General features: G+C 46.3%; 1 protein-coding gene across 1 annotated transcript in view; it reads right to left on the bottom strand.

Annotated features, from left to right (window-relative positions):
• The window catches only part of LOC121140041 (melanoma-associated antigen 10-like), a 490,319-nt gene extending 487,713 nt beyond the window's left edge, over positions 1 to 2,606 (bottom strand). Inside the window, exon 1 of the mRNA XM_040744700.1 lies at positions 2,516 to 2,606. The gene's annotated coding sequence lies outside the window, so the exon portion shown is untranslated. The remainder of the gene's footprint in view (positions 1 to 2,515) is intronic.
• Positions 2,607 to 19,745: the final 17,139 nt, after the last annotated feature.

Here is a 19,745-nt window from a genome sequence, read left to right as displayed (position 1 = left end):
AGCAAGTGTTGTACAGAGACATCACATACCCATACCCGAGGTACCCTGAGGAGGTCCTGGGCATATGCCCAGCCTCTCCCATTTTTACATTAGCCAAAGCAGGGACTGTATCGTTATCACATGTGCCCTCTCCACGTGGGCCACTGGTCTCATGAGGTGGACAGTTGTCTGGGGCACATACAGGCATGCTGCTCTGATTGCATTTACTAGAAGGTACAGTGGAAATGTTGCCTGATGGTGACTGGTTGTTGGGACCCCCGTGCTCAGACGCCATGTTATTGTCCTGTGGAGCTTGAAGAAGATCCTCTACAGATGTTCATCAGCCTAAGGTCTCTCGAGACATAAGGCATGCCCTGTGTCAAGATTCACACTAGCTCCATTGACTGTTACTTTGACTGTTACTTTCCCACACTTCCTAAGCCTGTATTCAAGAAGTGTGTCCGGGGCTGTTGGCATGCCTCAGAATATGCAACGCAGTTTGGCCAACTCATGTTCTCTCAGACAGAACCACCTTGGTGGGAGTGGTGGGCAGAGTGTGTCAATGTACTGCCCTTGAATACCCTGCACTTGGAAGGTAGGAAATAAAGTGAGGGCCATCTGAATGTCTCTGAAGGTGGCTTCGTTCAATCTCCCCCTCTCTCTCCTCTCTCTCTCTCTCTCTCTCTCTCTCTCTCTCTCTCTCTCTCTCTCTCTCTCTCTCTCTCTCTCTCTCTCTCTCTCTGTCTCTGTCTGTGTCTCTCTATCCTTCTCTGTCTGTCTGTCTCTCTCTCTCCACCAAACTTTGTGGATTAGTTACCGAGCATTATTCTATTTCTTACACAAATTCTTGTTTCTTAATTTATACAAATGATTTAAATTGAAATAGAATTATCTCATTTCACTCCTCCCTCTCAGTGCTCTCAGTAACTCTTCCTTGAAACCATCCCAGCACAACAACTCTCAAAATGATATGCACTTTCTCTTGGATAATATTTCTACACACACACTCACACACACACACACTGCACAAGCACAAGTCCCCATGAAGTTATATGCGCACAAATATCCTTAAGTGTGATAATGCTATTTTGTCCTGGCCTTACTGTCTGTGCTACTCTTCTTGTTGTCCTTGGAAAGAAATGCCTGAGGGCGTATCTCTGTACAATCACTTTATTTTGTTCCTATGCTTGGGGGCCTCTGGTGAGGGTGACAAATTCTGACGAAAGTAACTACTCATTATTCAAAGCAGGAAGGAGCAGAGACACAGTGGGCTGAGGGACCACAATCCCTCTCTTTTAAATTCCCATGATTTAAAATATAAGGATGGCACCAAATGTCACTTTGTATCTTTGTGTGTACCCATAGGCAAATGCTACTTTCATCATCCTTAATCAGAGAAGCTTCTCTTTGCAGGGAATGTCACTAAATATAGAGTCACTGCTCCTCAAGATCCCCAGAATAAATAACGGTGGAATGCTCAGTCTTAAGCAGGACATTTATTCAATCCCACATAAAGCATTGTAGAGGCTGGGATTGGGGGGTTGGAAGATTGGATAGGACACTGAGGACTTGGGCAGAGAAATGTCAGAGACAGATGATGGTGGGAAGTACTATCTTCAGCTAGTGACACAGCAATTGCAAACAAGCAGCTGTGTTTGGCTGTCTTCCCTGGCCTGTGTGAGACAGTGTCTGTGAGCAGCCAACCTTAGATTCGGGGCGGGGGGGTACATGGTGATTGTCTCCTTAAGGTTATGTTACTACTGTTGGGATGAAATAACATGTAATATAGCAACTTGTGGAGAAAAGGGTTTATTTGGGTTAAGCTGCCACAGTTCATTATTTAAGGACATCAGGACGGGAACTCAAGCAAGGCAGAAACCTGTAGTGGGAGCTGATTCAGAGGCCACAAAGGAGTGTGCTCAGACTTGATCTCCCACTATGATGAAGTTCCACACACCCAGCCCTGTGGCTTCTCAGGAGAAAGGAGGTGGTGGCACAGCCCCATCCAACCCTGTGGGGGAACAGCAGTGATGGCCCGGTGAGCTGGGCTCATCTCTGTTGAGACAGGAGTCCCTAAGTCCACCCTGAGTGCACCTTTGCCTTCCTTCTGAGTCCGTGCTTCCCAGCAGACCCCATCTCCACAGAGACACCCACGTATTTCCCCAGGGGTAGCTGAAGGAAGCAAAGCCATTGGTGCCCCTGAGCACTGACTCCTGGTCACACCCACACTGTAACTGTGCAGTCCTTTTGCTCCATGCTGCAAAGTCAGTCCTCACGAGAGGCCACGCCCTGCAGACTCCCCCTGCTCTCCAGCCTTGGCTGCCACTACAGATCTGATATCAACCCTAGGAACAAGGTCATCATCACTCTGGGAAAAGTTTCACGACATATCACGCAGTCCCAGGAAGCCAGGCACCACAGCTCCCGACTGAGGGCTCCCTAAGGCATAGGAACAGGGGTATCCATGCTTTCTACAGTCTTCTATTGGGGGAAGGGAGGCCTCTTCCCGCATTCATTTCTGAGCCTGACAGCTCACCTGGATTCACCACGGAAAATGGATGCCTCCTCTGGCGAGCAGGCTTGCTACCCTCTGGGCTGTGATGGTTCCCTATGGTGTACAGGCTCACTGCCCTGAGAGAGGAGACAGAAGTGCACATGTGTGTATCTCCTCTGAGTCGCCTGGACCCGGGCTTCTGGAGACTGGCAAAAGGGGCAGGGCCCTGCGTTTTCTCACACATTCTGAAGTGTTCCTTACTCTTCACTCCTCACAACACCCTTGCTGGCTCTCAGATCTGTCTTTCAGGTCCAAGCCCACTCTGAGCCCCCTCCCTCCCCTTATCACCCCAGTCAAAGTCCCAGGTGACTCTCTGACTCGGGGTCTACAGTCGGCACCCCTAGACAGTCTACACTGACAGCAAGGGCCCTTGTGCTTGTCTTGGAACTGAGAACTCACTCTTCCCTCCTTGGTGGCCCTGGGTCCTTACCACTACAAATCTGAGTGAGACCAGTCCCCCTCCTCCTCCTTCGCCATCCTACAGTCTGAAGCAAAGGCACATTGCACACGAGGAGAAGGAGGGGGAAGCAGGTTAGCCCCTCCAAGTACACCACAGCAGAGAGAACCATTTGGGTGACTCCCAGACAGAGCGGTGCTTCTTAAGTCCACTGGGTTCCCTTGCACATGCAGAACACAAAGCCCCTGACAGGTGCGACCACGCCCTTAAACATCTGCTTCTTGAGCAGAGTCATGGAGGTAGCCAGGGCCTTCTATCCCAGCACTAGGGCCTGGGCAGAGGCAGGGGGATCTCAGGGAGTTGGCAAGGCCATCCTGACCTGCAGAGTGAGTTCCGGGAATGCTGGATGTTACACAGAGTAACCCTGTGTCAAAAGGTCAAAACCAAAGGAAAGAAAAGCAGGGTGTTTGTCACACTGACCGACTGGGTTCCAAGTGCTGGTTATGGCCACCGGGCAACCACTCGGCACAGGGTCCTGTGAAGACACACAGTGGAAACCCTGTGGGACCCTCGCTCTGGAGCGTCTTCCCCTGTCCACTCTCAGTTCTGACTGAGGCTGACCCTGGAGCTGACAGCAGCCTCTGTGTGGGATGCTCTAGATCCTGCTCCCAGCAAGAGGCTCGGGCCAGCTAGAGGATGAGCTGGGGAGATGCTAGGCAAAGGTGTCCACACCGGGGTGTCTGATAGCCTTGTATTCTGAAAGGGTCCCCTGACAACCCAGAAACCGGTCACCTCCTGCACTCAGAAAACGGGGAGACCCTTTCAGTCTTCCCACCAGTCCTCCAACTGGCTCCTAGGGCCCTGGCACCCTGAAACCGAAGAGCAGAGCTGGGACAGACTCCTAGACTCCTCAGTCATGACTTGAGCCCCCAAGGAGGCCGGACCTAAGTTGTTTCCCAATCCTGAGGATCTCCATGGTGGGAACTTGCCCTTGGGCTTCGATGGTTTTCAGGAGGCCATGGCTTCCAGGCACCACAGGGAATGGCCCTGAGGGCCCCAAGTTAAGTTGTTCCTACTTTCAGTATCAAAAAAGAGAATAAACTATTAAAAAAAAGGAGCCAAACATAAAGGCAGGAATGTCTCATAGGCCCATGAGGGATTATGAGATTTACTTCTGAGTAATCCTCTGACAAAATGAGTCTGATCGTTGCTATTGACATGATTGAAGTGGACCCATTTGCCACTTCTGCGTGTTTGACACTGGTTGTGTAATTGCATATGTTGGGATGCTTTACAGATTTCCCTGAAGATCCAACACAGGGCTGGTCATAAAGTCCTCTCCATCATCTTCATAGATGGCAACTGTGTCAATGAGGCTTAATGCCATGTGCGCAATAATAGATATCCTGGTCCTCTGGCTCTTACAATCTTTTTATCCCTTCTTCTATAATATTATCTGAGCCTTAGATGTTGAGAGATCAAAAATTAAAATTAATAAAACTGACAACTTAGGCTGCTGAACCTATGTAGAAAATATGGAACCTTCTAGTGATAAAGAGAATTTCAGCCCCTAACTGGAAGTACATGACTAGGAGCCTGAGCCCAGCTCTCAGAAAAATGGAGTTACCTGCCACCATATGTGTCAACATTACTTTGCCCTAGAGAAAACCAGATAACCACTAATTTCTCGTTGTAAAAATCCCCCGAGGGGATAATTGGCAAATTCATGCCCCTATTCTTCCACCCTATCTTGCTCAAATGTATCTTGCTTAAAATATATAGTTATTGTTTACTTTCGACTTTGTAACGACCTTGAGTAACATGGAAATTTGTTATCTTGTGTCTTTCAACCTTGTGATCTTGGCCTATAAAAACCTTCCTCAGTTGTTGGTAAGGACCTCTGTCAGCTCCTTGTGGTGGTCTGTTTGGGGTTTCAAGAACCTGGCATAACATTGTAGGGTTGTGTTTAGATGTGTTTATTAGGGTTGGCACTCGACAGTAAGTTGCTTTCCAAATTTTGATCAGTTGTGAATTTCTGCAATGGTCTGTGTTGAAGGGAGCTTAGAGGAATGTAAGTACGCAGGGGAAGTGAAGGAAGGCTCACTGAGATAGTGGTTTTGTTGTTCCCAGTAGACTCTGAGAAACCGCTGGAATGCACAGGGGCATATATCTAGGGCAGGTCCAATGGGGGGATGGGGAGGAGCCACGGAGCCAATACAATACCCAAGCTAGCATCTGTTTAAAAGAATTCCACTCTAAAGCAATAAGGCTATTCCTTTCCCCTTCTTCATGACAACATCTGCTGTATTTCCCTGTTGTTCATGCCAAAGAATGAACTCAGTGATGCCGTAGACCAGCCACCCCCTCCAGTTATACATGGCTCTCTCTTCTTTGCATTTTTTACATTAATGTATTTACTGTGCATATGCAGGTTCAAATGTGGGCCACAGAGCCCATGTCAGAGGATATCTTAGACAACTCTGTTATCTTCTATCATGTGGCCACTGGGGATTTCACTCAGGTCATCAGGTTTGACAGCAAGGGCCTTTACCCAATGCATCATCTTGGTGGTCATGCATTTTTGAATTTTCCTTCTGCCCTAACGGCCACATTTTGCACCCTTCCTTCCAGTCTTATTTATAAGATTTTTTTCCTAGATTGCTCAGATCAGGTGCTAGTACTCCAAGACCTGCCCTTATGGCTGCTTTTGTCTTCATGCCACGCTGCTTGTGTACGGGAGGAAGTGGCATTCCAGTGTTCTTGAAGACATGGTGTGCTACTTCGGCTCCATTTTGTAGTTTTTGGTCCCAGGATACAAACTGAGGAAGCATAATTTTTACTCATCTGAGTAACCTCCCTCAGCTTGACTTATGCTGAACATATATGTCCCTCGTATACCTAAGGAAGACTGTGGTGTAGAGTTTCTTCTCTCAACTGTGATTAGTCTTAACCACCAGCTGCTAGCAGCTCAGTTATCATCGATGCTGCAGATGAAGATGAGGAATTGCAGGAGGAGGAAGAGTAGAAGTCAGAGGCAGAGTAGGACAAAGAGAAGGAAGAAGATGTAAAAGAAGTAGGGGCTGGGCAAGAGGAATAAGAAGTGGAACAGGAGGGAAAGAAAACTTCATAAACTGTTGTGCACAGTGAGATCAGCTAACCTGTCGTCACCCAGACCTACAGAGTAGCCTTATGGCAAACTTCTAAGTGATGTTAGTGTCTTTTCTCCTGCAGAATCCTGATGCTCTGATGTTTCTGTCAGAGAAACTTACCCACTAGCACCTTTTTGGCCTCAAGTAATCTAACCATTTCTAGGCAGCAATACCCCTTAGCCTCGATGTTCCACCTCCATTCCTGTCTGTCAAGGCCAGGCCTGCTTTCAAGAATGCTGATGATGAACCATTGCTGCCTCCATGCTTCCAGGCCTTAGCTATGAGCAACTTTCTTTGCATCATACCCCGAGGACCTTGTCAGAGCCTGAAGTCCTGTTTCCCAGCAGGACCTTACAGTCCCCATGCAATCTGCATCCTCAGATGCCCTCTTCAAGCCTGTGGCAGAGGAACAGCTCCCTCTCTACAGATTTGGAAGCATGATGTTCCAGATTCCCCCTTGGCTGGCTCCCCTTTCCTGTCTAACAGGTCCACTCCAGCCTGCTTAGCTCTGACTGAGCTGAGGCTTCATTCTGGGTAGGACTTGGCAGTAGCTTCATGAACCCTTACCCTTTTTTTTCTGGCCACTCTCCTGGCTTTAGCAATGTGAGTTCTGTAGCCAGTATGCAATGTTGGCTACCCTCTCAGAAACAGTGGAGGGCAAAACCTGAGAGCAAAGACCTCTGTGTGGATAAGACATAGGCAATGCTTTATCCCTCAGGTGCAGGGGTGGGATAGCACTGACCCCCTGTAAAAGAAGACTACTTCTGCAGGTTCAGAAGTCTCAGAGGCACCTAAGGACTATGGCATTCAGAGACCCCATTCTTCTGGGCACAGGCCCCTCCACAGCGGTTCCAAATTGACAGCAGAGATCTGCTTTAGTCTTTGAACAGCTTTTGTCCTTCATTTGTCTTATAGAGGCTTGGTTTGTTTCAGCTTCTGCTGATTGCCCATGCCTAAGATGGGAAAATGCTATATTCCTAATGAGATTGAGGAGATTTAATTCTAAATCTCTGAGTCATGCACTGTGAGTCACCACAGCAACATAGACAGCAGCACCCTTCTCAGGTGTCATTGGAAATGGCATTCTTTTTTTATTATAGAGTATATATATTTATATCAAAAGCACAAAAAGACTTTTATTTTGGGAATCAGGGAGATTGTGACATTACAGGAGTATGATTCAATGATTCCAGTCCATTTCCACAAGTATTGGGTGTCCCATCACCTAACTCAGTCCCATCAGCTGGAAGAAGACAGATGAAGCTCAGGTCACAGCCTTGACCCATGCAGGTTGCTCAACCTGTGACCTGCATTCCCAGCCAGAGGGAAGGAGTTCTCTCAGGTAGCAGGGTGAGAGCCTGAGAGCCATCCCTGAGGAGAGAGGACCCTGCAGGTTGGCTGTGGTGACAGGGTCCCCGGGGGGGGGGGGGGAGTTCGTTCCCTCAGGGGGGTGCATGCTGCCCCCCAGACGGGGTCTCCGTGTGGACACCAGCCCCTGCCCCTCCCTGCGGGCCGTGGGGTGGGGTCGGCCCACAGAGGAGGGGACACGTGGCTTTCCTGTCCTTGGGAAGGACAGGGTCTCAGGAGACAAGCTGAGGAGCACAGGCCTCGAGTCATGCTAGTCTGTAGGTTTCTGAGGTTCCTGCCCCAGAGTTGAGCTTGGCTCTGGGAAGAAGGCCCTCAAGCTTCCTCAGGGTCACCACATCCGGGACTTGGGGGCTGGAGGCTGACCTGTGAGGGTCCTGAAGGGAGAGAGCTGGGCTGTTCTCCTCTGTCTAGGGCCTACTTGACCTAAGACAGGAGTGCCTCATAAGAATATAAAAGGGGGGGGAATTGTGGGAACAACAGACCTTGGCTAGAGACCCACTTCCCCATCAGCCTGGGAGCAGGCAGCTATGAGACAATGTTTACTGAAAACATGTTTACTGAAAACAATCCAGTGCCATAAGAAATGTTTACTGGAGCTATAAGTTCCCCATAAGGGCTCGCTCACTGAAACACCCTGACTTTGATCTTTCCAATGGCTAGCCGCCTCTTCCTGTCCCCTGCTGCTACTGCAGATTCTGGTGTCAGAGATATAACCACCAGCCAAGAGGAGGATATGTATGTGTGTGGCAGAAGCTTTTCTGGAGGGAAGCCTTTCTTGGGAAGTTCTCTTGAGCCTTCTTGGGGAGCATAAAGTTTTCTTAATGCAACCGACTGCTCTCTGTGTCATCAATCCCGACACCCTCGCCACATTCTCAGATACTGACTGTGCAGCTGGCACGGCACTGAGTCTCTAAATTAATTACCTCCAAACATTGCTATTTATCTGCTCTTCCCTATGTCATCACCTCCTCATGCTTATTGTACTTTTTTTTTTTGGTCTAATACTACATCTTACCGTCTACCTGATATGGCTACTGCCATTTATAGGTAGGGCTCTTAAGTGGGGGCAGAGCAGAAGGATGGCTGCCTTGAGCTAGAAGAGAAGGTTAGCTGCTTGCTATTCAGCCTCTGAGTGAGCAGAATTTCACCTCAACCTCTGAATCCCGAGTTCTACAGAGGGATAGAGATCTAGGATGCTGTAGGAACTCATTCTGTCATATAGCCTTGTGGTACTAGGCTTAGAGCATGGCTTCCTGGCTTCTGATGTGACATCTTGAAAGCTGGGAACAAGGTCGCAGGATCCTTGCTCTCACACTCTCTTGGGTTGTGAAGACCAGGTCAGATGTTGTAAGTGACATGTGGTGGATACCCAGCTCCCTGGGTCCCAGTCATCTGAAAATGCTTTCCCTACATTATCATTTCATAAATATATATGTCTTTGTGGCACACGCATCAAATGGTGCCCAATGTGAGGCAGACACAACCATCCACTGCCCATTAATCAGAACTGGTGCCACTAGCCAGACCAGAGAGAACATTTGGGACTAACCCAATGGCCACCAGCTGTGCAGGAAAAGCCACTCTAGGTGGGGAGGAAAGTAGCACTGTTGGAAAGTAGCTAGGAGCTCACCCTGGCCTGGCACTGCACCCCAGCACTATACCTAGGCACATTTCACCTCTCCCCAGGCACGCACCCAGCATTCCCTGGGAAAGAGGCCGGATCGGGTCAGGGAGGCACACACAGGCAGGTTCCCGAGGTATTGTGCAGCTGTGTCCTGTGCCTCTAACCACCGTCCTACCTGAATCCATGTATGTGCTACAGCCACCAGCCACCAACCATCCCAGCCCTTATGAGCAGCGCCTGTTGCTAGCCGATCCCTAAGCCAATGACCTGCTCTGCATTCTGACCATGGTGGTGTTCTGCTCTGATATCAACCCTAGGAAGAAGGTTGTCATCACTCCAGGAAAAGTGTCACAACAAATCACACAGTCCCAGGAAGCCAGGCACCACAGCTCCTGACTGAGGGCTCCCTAAGGCATAGGAACAGTGGTATCCATGCTTTCTACAGTCTTCTATTGGGGGAAGGGAGGCCTCTTCTGCCTTCATTTCTGACCCTGACAGCTCACCTGGATTCACCATGGAAAATGGATGCCTCCTCTGGCGAGCAGGCTTGCTACCCTCTGGGCTGTGATGGTTCCCTATGGTGTACAGGCTCACTGCCCTGAGAGAGGAGACAGAAGTGCACATGTATGTATCTCCTCTGAGTCGCCTGGACCCGGGCTTCTGGAGACTGGCAAAAGGGGCAGGGCCCTGCATTTTCTCACACATTCTGAAGTGTTCCTTCCTCTTCACTCCTCACAACACCCTTGCTGGCTCTCAGATCTGTCTTTCAGGTCCAAGCCCACTCTGAGCCCCCTCCCTCCCCTTATCACCCCAGTCAAAGTCCCAGGTGACTCTCTGACTCGGGGTCTACAGTCGGCACCCCTAGACAGTCTACACTGACAGCAAGGGCCCTTGTGCTTGTCTTGGAACTGAGAACTCACTCTTCCCTCCTTGATGGCCCTGGGTCCTTACCACTACAAATCTGAGTGAGACCAGTCCCCTCCTCCTCCTCGCCATCCTAATGTCTGAAGCAAAGGCATATTGCACACGAGGGGAAGGAGGGGGAAGCAGGTTAGCCCCTCCAAGTACACCACAGCAGAGAGAACCATTTGGGTGACTCCCAGACAGAGCGGTGCTTCTTATGTCCACTGGGTTCCCATGCACATGCAGAACACAAAGCCCCTGACAGGTGCGACCACGCCCCTTAAACATCTGCTTCTTGAGCAGAGTCATGGAGGTAGCCAGGGCCTTCTATCCCAGCACTAGGGCCTGGGCAGAGGCAGGGGGATCTCAGGGAGTTGGCAAGGCCATCCTGACCTGCAGAGTGAGTTCCGGGATTGCTGGATGTTACACAGAGTAACCCTGTGTCAAAAGGTCAAAACCAAAGGAAAGAAAAGCAGGGTGTTTGTCACACTGACCGACTGGGTTCCAAGTGCTGATTATGGCCACCGGGCAATCACTCGGCACAGGGCCCTGTGAAGACACACAGTGGAAACCCTGTGGGACCCTCGCTCTGGAGCGTCTTCCCCTGTCCACTCTCAGTTCTGACTGAGGCTCACCCTGGAGCTGACAGCAGCCTCTGTGTGGGATGCTCTAGATCCTGCTCCCAGCAAGAGGTTCGGGGCAGCTAGAGGATGAGCTGGGGAGATGCTAGGCATATGTGTCCACACCGGGGTGTCTGATGGCCTTGTATTCTGAAAGGGTCCACTGACAACCAAGAAACCGGTCACCTCCTGAAGTCAGATAACGGGGCGCCCCTGTCAGTGTGCCAGCCAGGCCTCCAACTGTCTCCTAGGGCCCCGGCACCCTGAAGCCGAAGAGTAGAGCTGGGACAGACTCCTAGGCTCCTCAGTCATGACTTGAGCCCCCAAGGTGGCCTGACCGCCATGGTTCCCCAAGCCTGAGGATCTCCATGGTGGGAACCCACCACAGGGCTTAGATGGTTCTCAGGAGGCCCGGGCTTCGAGGCACCACAGGAAATGGCCCTGAGGCCCCCAAGTGTCCAGATGCAGAAAAGAGGGGAGAAGGCCTGCTCCCGGGAGCCCCCACCGTGTCTCCAAGGCCTATCATGCCAGAATCTGTCTGTAGCAGAGTGCTCATTGGCATCCACATTTTAAAAATGAGGAGTGGATTATTTAATGAATCATGTGGGGACTGGGGACATTACTCCCCTTTATTTTTTTAAATTTTGTTTGAACTGTTGAAGTTGGATCATAAGAGTAGAAGGATTTGTCTACCCTCCTTTGTTAACTATCTAGGTGAATTGGGATCACTATTTAAATTATTAGTAGATGTCCTTTAAAAGGGACATAACCATTAAGTACTTTTGAGAATCATCTAAGGATTGTAAACTATACTATGTCCCAAATAATTTTTGAAAATTATCTGAAGTCTGTGAGTAGTCTTTTTTCAATCTAACTGGTAGCTCTCACTAGCTGACAAGGCCTCAATTGCTTCTGAGCTAACAAGGCGTATTTTGCATCTACACAGACACCTTTGAGGGTAGGGCCTGTCAAAGTGTCAGGGCCCTGAGAAAACTTTTTTTTTAGTTGACTGGCTCTGAAGGCTTAAATCTTTTAACTTTTCTGTTAAGACATTAACAGACTGACTGGATGTTTCTTTTGGCTATATCTAAAGCGATTTAGGTAGCTTTTAACCGTTTGAAGGGATTTAAGTATCCCTTTAATCATATCCAAGGCAATTAGAACAGTTGCTTTCATCAACATTCACTCATTTACACTTCACATTTTATACATACTGGCGTGGCCATGTCCATACACACAGACCATGTATACATATCTCTCCTCTTGTCTAGGTTATGATTAGTTTGTTGAAATGAAACTTCTTTAACAGAACAAATCCAGCCTATCCTTGAATTAAAACAAAAGTTTGAAAAAGTCCTGTATATCCCTCATCATTCCTTTATTTGAGAAGTTTTGAGCTACACTTAGGGGCTACAGCCGTACCTACTCCTTGTAATTCTGTAGAGAGAGTCCAGGCTTTTTGTTGAAAGTTTTTAGAGATGACTTATAAAATTGACCTTAAATTTGTATCAATAACCTATCCCATATAAATGTAAGTAAACATTTTTTATTTTATATACTTTTGCCTTTTTCTTTACTGAATACTAGTACCTCATTTATTAACTGTTACTCATTTTTAAAATTTATCCATCTTTAATCCATCCTCCCATTGAGGATGATCCCTTAGACAACGGCCTGGAGATTTAATCCAATCCACCCTCCAACTGAGGGCAACCTCTTAGGTTCCCCTTGCTTTCCTGACCTTGTGTCAGGCCAAGGCCTAGAGATTTAATCCAATCCACCCTCCAACTGAGGGCGACCTCTTAGGTTTTCCTTGCTTTCCTGACCCTGTGTCAGGCCAAGGCCTAGAGATTTAATCCAATCCACCCTCCAACTGAGGGTGACCTCTCAGTTTCCCTTTCTTTCCTGACCTTTGTCAGGCAGAGGCATGGAGATTTTATCTGGTACCCCTAGCTTGGTACCCCTTTTTAATACATCCTTATAGCCTTACTTGCTGGCCAGCCTTTTAGATCTCTCAGTTCCCCTTTTTTCTTTAATTTTTTCAAGCCTCGCAAGGAGTTGTAGGGAAGAGGAGCAACTGAGCAATCGGCTCTTCTGCTGGGATGGCAACAACCCCACTGACCACTGATGTCATTATTTTAATCTCTCCCTCGCTATCCTGGTCTATAACCACGGGGTGTAGCTGGATGCCTCGAAGGATAGTACTGGACCGTCCCAAGAGTAGTCCGACTGTGCCTGGGGGCAATGGTCCATGGACCCCAGTAGGGAGGGCCTCGATCCCCATCTCGGGTGTTAGGACTGCCTGGGCACAGGGACCGAGGTACAATCCTGCACTCACTGAAGTGGCTCTAAGGAGGTCTGAGATATGAAGGGGTTGCTCTGGGGGAGAAAACGAATCTTGCTGCTGCCTACAGCAGGGGTCATTGCCCCATACACATTGGTTTTGGGGTCCTGGGGCAAGGCCCTCTTCCAGTTTCCCTGATTATTATTAGCAGGAAGGAAATTGCCCCCCAAGTCAGTTCTAGAGTAGCAGTCAGTGGCCCAATGATATCCCCTTTGGCAACGGGGGCATAAACCAGGTCTCTTGAGACCGGTAGTACTATTTTGAGGGCACTCTCTATGGAAGTGTCCCTTGCTACCGCAGCCAAAACATGTTTTTCTCCCTCTCTGAGTAGGTCTTTCTTTCCCCACTTGGGGTCGAATAGCAGCAGCTAGTACTTGGCCCTGGATGAAGTTATCATCAATGTCTCTACAGATCCAGATGTAGTCATTTAGACTTTTGTTGCAATGGGGGCGAAAGGCCTCCTTACAATACTTATTTGTATTCTTGAAAGCCATCTGTTTGATGACTGGCATCACAGGCCCAATGCCCCCAAATATTCTCTCTGCTACCTGACTGAGGCTGTCTACAAAGTCTTGAAAAGGTTCAGAGGGTCCTTGAAGGACTTTGGACAGGTGATCCCCTCCTTCCTTGGAAGGCAATGCTTTCCAAGCACCTTGGGCCGCCGCTACCACTTAGGCGTAGACAGCAATGTCATATTGCATTTGTTGTTGAGCGGTGGCATATTGACCGCTCCCAGTAAGCATCTCCACATTTCTGTGGGGCTGCCGGCCTGTGCATTTCTTTGGGCTGTCTGGCTGCATCTTTCTTGAAACTCACCTCTCCAAATCAAATAATCTCCCCCAGATAGAACTGCTCTGCAAAGCTGCTGCCAATCGGCAGGTGTCAAATAAAGAGGCACAAAAGAGTCTATTAAGGAAAGTATAAAAGGAGCCTGTGCTCCATAATTTAGAGTTGCCTCTTTAAGTCGTTTTATGTATTTGAAACTTAAAGGGTCAGGACTTGCTCGGAATTGTTTGGGTCTGGAACTTCCATTACTGGGGCCACCCTGGGCAGCAATGGACCCCCTCCTGTGGGTCTTCCCTCAAGGTCCTAGAAGGAGGAGTCCCTTATTTTAGAGTATGGAGGAGGATTTCTCTCTCTGTCCTGTCTTTTTTTAATTCGAGTACTTCTTAGTGCTTTTTTAAGGGCCGCAACCTCAACAAATAACCGTTTCTTCTATTTTTATTTTCTAGGTCTGACAGAGTAGGATATAACCGATTCTGACTGGAGTCCTTCTTTTTGGGTCACGCCCTGAGATCTCTATCAATTATTTTGTTGTTGCTAAGAGACTCCTCCTCATCCTCACTAACAATGGAGCCTCTAGTTTTAGGCAGGGTTTCTTTAGATGATTCATCCTCATTCTCTGCCTCAGAACTCAGGGAGGCTTGAGTCTTAGTCTCTTGTAACTCTGAAAAAGCCTCTTTTGTGGCTTGGACTACCTGGCGGTGGATAACCTTATCTGTCAAAAGTGCACCCCTCACTAATCTCCATAAGGAGAATGTAGATGGGGCAAGGACTCAGGTCCCTCTTTTCGTAAAAATTGATGAAGATCACGGTGAACCTCCTCCCAATCTGGGATATTATCCTTCCCCCAGTAATGAACCATGGACTCACTCGTTCGATCGATTTTAGAAAGCCTTCTAGGGTTTTAGCCTTGACTGTGGTCCCCTGTCCTTCAAGTAACCTTTTTACTTGATACTGTAATTCAAGCTTCCCGGAACTATTCCCCATCGTTTCTTTTCTTATTTTCCACAATTCGTCCCTGGCCGGCAAAAGGGACGAGCCCACCCACTTACCTGGCTTTCACAATCTCGGTGGGACCTCCAATTGCCACACCCACTACACAGCCTGAATCCGAGAATGTGGCGAGGGTGTCGGGATTGATGACACAGAGAGCAGTCGGTTGCATTAAGAAAACTTTATGCTCCCCAAGAGAGCTCAAGAGAACTTCCCAAGAAAGGCTTCCCTCCAGAAAAGCTTCTGCCACACACATTCATTTCCTCCTCCTGGCTGGTGGTTATATCCCTGGCACCAGAATCTGCAGTAGCAGCAGGGGGCAGGAAGAGGTGGCTAGCTATTGGAAAGATCAAAGTCAGGGTGTTTCAGTGAGCGAGCCCTTATGGGGAACTTATAGCTCCAGTAAACATTTCTTATGGCACTGGATTGTTTTCAGTAAACATGTTTTCAGTAAACATTGCCTCACAGCTGCCTGCTCCCGGGCTGATGTGGAAGTGGGTCTCTGGCCAAGGTCTGTTGTTCCCACAAGTCAGGAAAAGGGCAATTCATTCTTTGGGAGTTGTCTGTAAAGAAACTCCCTGGTGTCCAGGCTCACCCACTTGAGCATTGTGATTTACTTACTACCAAGAGAGATAATAGCTGTTTTAAATAGTTCCTTTGGATTGGTGGATATGGCAGGGAGTAATCAGATTGTAGATGTGTATCTCAGAGAAAGAACACTTGGATAGCATTTGCAGTGCTGTTGGCTGTATCCCTAGCACTTTAAAACAATAACAACAACACATGCACAGGAAAGAAATTTGCAGAGACTGAATCCATCCTGGAGATGTAATGCTTTCAATTGTCTTTGTAGTTCAATAAATATACATATTGTATGTATGTGTCATATTTTCATTATTCAATCCCTATTTGAAGGACATTTACTTTGTTTCTATTTCCTAGCTGTTGTTTCTATTTCCTAGCTGTTGTGTATAGGCCAACAATGACCGTGGTTGAGCTAGTATCTCTGGAATAGGATATCTAATCTTTTGGGCAGATGCCACGGAGTTGTATAACTGTGCCTTATGATAATTTTATTTTTAGCTGTTTGAGAAGTTTTCCTATTGATTTCCAAAGTGGCTGCCCCACCTCACTATCTCACAAACAGAGCCTTTCATCTTTCCTCACCTGCATCTGCTATTGGTTGTTTTGTTGATCTTAGTCATTCTGACTGCATGATATGGAAATTAGTTCAAACACCATCAATCCTAGAAGATACAAAGAGTGAGAACCAAGAAAACTATCGTTGTGTAATTTACTCTTGGGGATACGATAACTTGGACTACAGCTCACACCTTTAATCTCAGTGCTAGAGGGGTATAAAAGACAGAAGCAAGTATTCAGTAGGAGGCAGTTGTTCTCCAGCCACACTGAGGAGAGGCAGCATTTTGAGTCTAGATGAAGAGCTCTCGCATGGATCAGCCCTTTCAGCCTGAGCTAGAGGTAAAATAGTGGCCAGCTGCTTTGTTTCTCTGATCTTCAGATTGAAGTTTGAACCCCAATGCCAGTCTCTGGGTCTTTATTATTTCCTGTTACTTTGGACTCTTAAAAATCCAATAATATAATAAATAAAAACAAAAATACTGTAAGGCTATAGCCACCATGTCCCAACATTGTCAAAGGAAAAATAAAGAAGAAAACCAAAATGTAAAATAAGCTTGAAACTAACAATAAGATTAGAAATGTAATTTTCCCTTGTATTATAGGTTGGGTGGCTTTGAATGCCCTCCTGCCATTAAGTCAGCAGTTTCTGCTCTGGATTGAATGGAAAGGAATATTAGACTATAATCATTGTCCCTTTCAAATTCTGATCTGTTTTTATTTTTGCTTTGTATCTATTCTGATCATTTTATTTATCGTCCCTCTTTTCCTGTTGGCTGTTTAAGACACTGGGTAGTCAAATAACTCATCATTTTTTATTGTTAAGGTCAATTGATGTTGTTTAGATACTCTTAGGGACATAGAAGGAAACATTTGACTCCTTTAGTTTCCTTGTCATTTATGCTATCTGTTGGGAATGGTCACAGTCTTACTGACCTTGCAGTTTCCTTTGGAAGCATCAAGAATATTTTTCTTAGTGTTGACCCTCCTTTTATAGAATGTATACTGGTTAGAGTATAACCTTTGTGTTGCTTTGGCCTCTCTGATCAAAAAAACAGGTGACTCATCAGAGGTATACCACCGTATGAGTAGAGCTTTGTTATTCCCTGCTCCCATGAGGCAGAAGGGCCAAAATATTGGTTGTCCTTTTATCTCATATCCTCATTGCCTTTAGCCTCCAAGTGTGTATTAAATACTTAGAAAGGCATTTATACCTTGATAAAAAAATAAATTATGGTTTACATTTTAGTTAAAGTTGTAGCAATTTAGCAGGCATGGTGATACATGCTTTTAATCTCAACTCTGTGAGTTTGAGTCCACTCTGGTCTACAAAGTGAGTTCCAGGACATCCAGCGCTGTTACACAGGTTTTCTCAGGTATATCAGTATAAAACGGTATATCAGTTAGATTAAGCTTGACAGAGACTATTTTTCATTAAAAATAAACATTCACTTTATGACTCAGTTTCCTGATTAGTAGACTGAAACACACAATAGAAAATATAGGTAGTTATCTTGAGGAAACATAAAATGTTTGTTTTTCATTGAAGTTTTGTAAACTCATAATCTTTTTAGTTTTAATTTTCATATACATTTTGGTGACATGTTTAAATTTTTGTTTTTTGTTAATCTTCCTGTTTTTATATTGGAACATCTTTATCTTAGAACAGAAATATCTATTTAAAATAGTCTGTCATCTATAAACATTTTACACATTTCAAAAATAAAATCAATACTGTTTTTGATGACTTAATTATACACAGAAAATATGTATTTGTCTTAGATATCTAATTTATTAATAAAGGCAAATCAGGATCAATATCCTAAATTTAGATTTTCTAGTTAATTTGTCAAAGATTTAAGTCTTACTGTAACAAGCACTTTGAAATTTCTTTTTATTGAAAACATTAATTCTCATTTGTGTGCATGAGGAAGGCAAAGCAGGATAAAACTTCTATCGTTCTTGGTTTTGTTTTGTGTCTATTCCCTTCCTTTGTTTAAACTGAATCAGCAGGTGAGCATATTAGTTACCAAAAGAAAGCTGAGGGCACAGCAACAAGTTACTGTCTTAATCGTTAGGTTCTAAGAAGAGATAGACTTAAAGCCCCACGCCCTAGAGGGTGATTTTGTGAGCCATCATTTCTTTGGAGTGTGCTTATTTCCCAAAGCAATAGGACTTCTTTAAACCTTTTGTAGCAGTATAGTTGACACAAAACCAACCAGGTAATAACTTTAATAAGACATTTAGAAACATGTATTTAAATATTTTAGTCATATTATGAAGTAAAAGGAATTATGTAGGCTAATGTAGTCCTTTAATTTATGTGACCATTTACTTGCAAGGCCAATTTTCTATATTGTAAACAATCTGTAAACAAATCAGGACTTATAGAGAGATGGCTCAGCTGTTAATAGCATATAATGCTCATTGAGGGGACCTGAGTTCAATTCCTAGAACCCATGTCAGACAGCTCACACACACACACACACACTTAAAAACAAATTTTCAAGAAACTCATATACATAAATAGAATATATGTACATATGTATGCATTTATATAAAAATTTTATAGCCTCCATTTAGATCAATCATCACATCAGTTTTAAAGTTATGTTCTTTTGATTATTTTTCTACTACAGCATTAACAGGTCGTTAATCCTCCTGGAAACGTTGGACCTCCTAGCTGAGTATTCTGAAGTAGACTTAAGGTGTCTCATGGAGGAGATGGACCTCGTAGCTGAGATTTCTGAGGCAGCCTTGAAGAGGTAGTGCTGTGTTTTAACGACCTTGATCTACAACACTTCTCAGTGATCTGTCCAAGGGCCTGAGGATTTAAAGGAAGACCTTAACTGATGTTTTGATGACATTCTAGGGCTTTAACATGTCCATCTCCTCCAGGAGACACCTTCAAGTCTACCCCAGTCTTGCACCCCATGTGTCTGCCTACCTAGTTCAGGATTCACAGCTGTGCCTCCAATTCTTGCCTCAGAGCCCAGTTCTATTCTTTCCTCGGCCATTCCAATTCTTCTTTAGTACTCTTAGCCCCACCACTCACATCCTAGCTTTGCTATTCCTATCTCCTGGCCTAGCAATGGCGACAGTCAGTGCCCCAACCCAGCTTCTTATGTTACCGCTCAGAGCTCCACCTGTACTTTATCTCAACACACCTTTCAGGGCTAGTACTCCTGTTGTACCTGAACTTTTGGGAGCACTCATTGGCCTGCCTAGCTCCTTCCATAGCCCCACCTCATAGCTCATTACATCAGGCTCACATGTCTCATCTGCATCTCTTCCAGGCCTTTCTCCAAGGCCTCATTACTTTCAGCCCCACTATTGCATGGCCTCACCCTGACCAGTTGAACCCTCTGATTCTTTTTCTCAGTTCTCTCCCCTTCCTGGCCGCGAACTCCCCAGCATCTGAGGAATTCAACAGTGTCTCCTGGTGGCCAATGCAGATTATTGCATGATTTCATAAATGGCTTTCCAGTCCTTGGTGCAGAAGTGGTAGCTTTGGGCCTAATTGACTGAGTATGTATTGGCTTCATACATTTGGGTGGTGGATATGTACTTATATGTAGGTACGGGTACATGTGTGACTGTGTGTCAATGTATACCTCTTTTATGAGAGACATCAGTGTTTGGGCACCAGTCAACTTGTGGAGGCCCCAGGAATCCACATCAGCAGTGTACCATGTGGCCTGAACTTGGCCACATGTTCTCATCCATGGCCCTGACTCTCCCTTACCTGGGTGAGGGAACCACCCATCCTTGTACAGGAGATCTGACTCAGAAGCTTTGAGGTAGAAGACCATGTTGTTCGTGGGCAAAGACTGGCTGGCCACACATTGTCCTCTTGGTAACTTTGTCTATAAATCTGTGTCCATTCTTGGT

This window comes from Mesocricetus auratus, unplaced genomic scaffold, assembly GCF_017639785.1.
Source record: "Mesocricetus auratus isolate SY011 unplaced genomic scaffold, BCM_Maur_2.0 Super-Scaffold_100003, whole genome shotgun sequence".
NCBI classification, from domain to species: Eukaryota; Metazoa; Chordata; class Mammalia; order Rodentia; family Cricetidae; genus Mesocricetus; species Mesocricetus auratus.
The sequence above is the reverse complement of the archived record's forward strand: the minus strand, read 5'-3'. Positions and strand labels throughout refer to the sequence as shown.